Genomic DNA, 3,818 nt, shown 5'->3' with positions numbered 1-3,818 from the left:
CCAGGACTTGTTCTATGGGTCCCCATCACACACGGCTCCAGCCTCTCCTCCTGGTGCTGCTGTGTTGCACCCCAGGGTGCTGGCACCCTCTGCACAGGGCTGTGCCCCGTCTCCTGCACAAGGGAGCAAGGAGGGAGCCAGGGGTGAAGGCTGGGCTGGGTGGGATGAGCTAGACATGGTGATGGGCACGGGACTTCTCCATGGCTCAGCAGGTACCCAGGCATTTGGGGAAGGTCCCCTTCTCTAGGGCAGAAGGGTTGGGGTGCTCAGGTCAACGTGGCACCCAGGGGTGAGGCATGTGGCTAGCAGCAGCCATGAGGGCTGCATGGGGTGCAGTGTGTCCCATCACCCTGGGCACGGCCACCAAGGGACCCGTCCCAGCTGGACCAGCACGGCTCAGTTCCTCCCTAGAGCCTCTACAGTAACAACAGTGGCTCTGGGGCTCTGCACATGTGTCACGAAGTGTGTGTGCTCAGGCTCTCTCTGGGGCAGCAAGCTGGACTGTGTCCCCTCCACCCCTCCCTGCTCGGCATCTTTGCACCACCGGCATCTGGTGACGCTCCTAGCTGGAGAGAAAGAGAAATCCCCCAGACAAACAGCTATCGACGGCTGCGGTGGAGGCGGCACAGATAGATACTGGAGGTATAGACGGGCATGGCAGACAGCGGAGCAGATTGAGAGATACTCGGAGCAGAGAGATACCGCAGGAGGAATCGGGAGATAGATCCTGCGGGCTGATCAATACCCACTGCATGCAGAGGGACAGCAAGATAGAGCGAGCTGCAGGGGGAAGGTGTTTGGTGGGCAGCGATGTGCGTTTGTCCTGGCGACGACTCCGGGGAGCTGCTGCTCACAGCCACTTCAGTTGGGGCCGGGACAGAGACAGACCCATGGTGCAGGTACCTGTGGCTGTCTTCTTGCTCATCTCCAGCCACCCCACAGGTGTCTGGTGTCGTTTGAGGTGCCCTGGGGTCCCACCTGGCCTCTGGGTACCAAAGGGTGCATATCTCCTGTATGTCCTGGTCACATCCTCCAGCCCCACATAGATGTCCTTGCCACCTCTGGGTATCTCAGAGGATGCTGGGCCCCTGTGTATGGGCAGGCGACAGGGAGAGGGGCAGCTTGAGTGCAAGCCCTGGTCTTGGCACAGGGGCTGTGCTGGAGCTAGGTGACTGCAGATGAGTTCCCACCCTGTGCCTCAGTTTCCCCATGTGAAAGAAATGATGGCAAGACGCAGGGAGTTGGGTTGGTCCAGCACAGACTCAGGCATGGATGAGGAGTGGGGAGGAAGGGGCAAAGGCAGTGAGAGCCTGCGAGACATGCTGTGTCCTGGACCCATCTCTCATCTGCTGGTCATTGGGGACACTTACCCACTCTGTAACATGCTGCAAACACCCAGCCCAAAGGGAAGGGATGCTTTTTGGGACCCTTGAATGCCTGGCACTGTCCCTTCTCAGTACTGGGTTGGGGACAACCCTTCCTGCCACAGCAAAGCAGCCAGGGCCCCTGTGTCCCAGCACAGCTCCATCCCGGTGGCACTTGCCCGAGCCACCCTGTACTGTCTGGTTTCCCAGCTGGGCACATCCCAGCTTAGCTGGAGACAGTGAGGAAGGTACTACCGGAGCAGCCCTTCACCCAGACAGGGCTGCCGACCCCGCAGCCAGGCTGGGGGGGATCCCCCGCCCGTGATGGAGTTATTGACACGGGCACTACGGAAAACACTGCTGAGATTGTTCACACTAATGTTATTTAGCAGCAATATTTCCGTAATAAAAGAAATCAATGGGCAAGAGAAAAGACCTGTCCAGAGCTTTGATTTTCTCATTTTAATGGCATACTTATTTACTCCCACCAGCGTGCCCATCGGATTTTCATTACATGGCCTTCGCTGTAAGTGGAACGGTATTGATACGAGCTGCTGAGTTAGCGCCTTCCTGTGCGGGCTGGCGTGGGGTTGCTCGTGTTCCTCGACAGGGCCCCGCCAAACCCCAGGGAACATGCACAGCCTCGCAGCCCGTGGGAACACACATGCAACGCACACACAGCCTGCCCACATGCGTGCGTGCACACACATGGTCTGCCCATGGGCACACAGGCATGCACACAGGTATACCTGCTCGTCCTGCCGGTCTGTACACGCATGTGCGCTTGGACTGTGCATACACACATGTGTGCGCACACTCGTCTCACCCGCACAGGCACACACGCGTGCACACAGCTCTCCTGCCTACAGACATGCACATGTACAAATGTCCTGCCCATATGTGCTGACGCACTCACACGTATGCAATTGCTCTGACTATATGGGCAGATGCCGAATTGTTCTACCCCTATACACACATGTGCAACCCCAACCTGTTCTGCCTACACCCCCCGGCAAACTCTTCTACCTATATGTATGCACACACATATGCGTGCCCAACTGCCCTGCCAGGACACTACACACACACACACACACACACACAACACACAAAAGACCATCCTGCGTGCAGCTATACACACGTGGACACACGTGGCATACATACCGTGATTCACTCCTGTGCCCTTCTCACACTGTGGGGGGGTACATGTGTGTAAACCTCTCAGAACGATCAACCCACTACACCTGGGTCCATCCACCCCGAGGGCCGCACGCCCAGCATCACCACTGTCCCTCAAAAGGATGGAGCCCATGGACTCTTGGGTCCCCCGTGGAAGCAGTGACCTGGCACCAGCCCAGGCTTTTGGTCCCCAGCCAGTGATTGCATCCAAGAGAGGAGTAAGAGCACCATCTCCTGCCCGTCCTCAGGAGCCGAGACGGGGCTGATCCCGTCCAGCACTGCACCCCCTGGCTCCCAGGACCCCAGGTGGGATGATGCCAGCTGCCCAGGGACACCCTGCTGTCCTCAGCTGCCAGCAGGACCCCCACTGAGCACAGGGACGGATGGATCCAGCACTGTTCCCCGTGGCAGGGGCTCAGCACGCTCCAGAGACTCTCCCAGGGACCCAAGCAGATGTGATGAACACTTTTATTACTGATGCCTCTTTTCAGGTGGCAAATTAAGAAACAGCCCATGTGCGGGGCTGCCAGTCAGCAGGACAAGGACAGTCCGGGGAGCAGGAGGAGCAACATGCTACAGGCCTGGTGACCAGGGACACACATGTTAGTTTGGCAGCAGCACAGAGGTGAAAGTCCTCCACCAAGCAGCGAGCCCGCAGGGGTCTGGCCGCAGAGCTGCAAGCAGGGTCTGCAGCCAGGCTTGGTCGGGGGACCGCAGCGCTCCCTCGGCAGCCGGGATCCCATGCCGGGAGCCGAGCGGAGTGGCTGTCCCCAGGAGGTCTCACAGCTAAGGGAAGCGTTTTGAGGGGCGAGATCCCATCCTGAGCTAGTACAGAGGTTTGGGCACCCGCAGACACTGGGTATGTGCATAGCCCAGAGGCCACGCAGAACGGGCTCTCGGTTAAGGCGACAGACGGTGGCTCTCCCCCATGGGGGGGAATGCAGGAAGGGGGACTGTGGGGAAAGGGACCCTCTTCCAGTCCCGGTTATCCCCTGGAGCAGATGACACACAAGGGACCAAGAGGGACCTCCTGCATGGAGGCTGGGCATCCCCTCACTGATGGGGGGTGGGCAGCGCAGATCCTGCCCCGTGCCAGGGTGACACTGTGTGCTGCCAACCCCCGTCAGCGGGGACGGAGCCACGGGAGATGCTGCCAGCTGGACACAGCGCCCTGCACTGCCCGCAGCCCCGGCAGACTGCCAGCGAGACAGGGGAGCTCTTGGCTGACCTTTACAACGGGTGCTCTGGCCCAGCTCACCCCATGCCCCCTGCCGTGAG

This window comes from Charadrius vociferus, unplaced genomic scaffold (assembly GCF_000708025.1).
Source record: "Charadrius vociferus isolate BGI_N301 unplaced genomic scaffold, ASM70802v2 scaffold37, whole genome shotgun sequence".
Taxonomy (NCBI): Eukaryota; Metazoa; Chordata; class Aves; order Charadriiformes; family Charadriidae; genus Charadrius; species Charadrius vociferus.
This window is presented reverse-complemented; position numbering follows the sequence as displayed.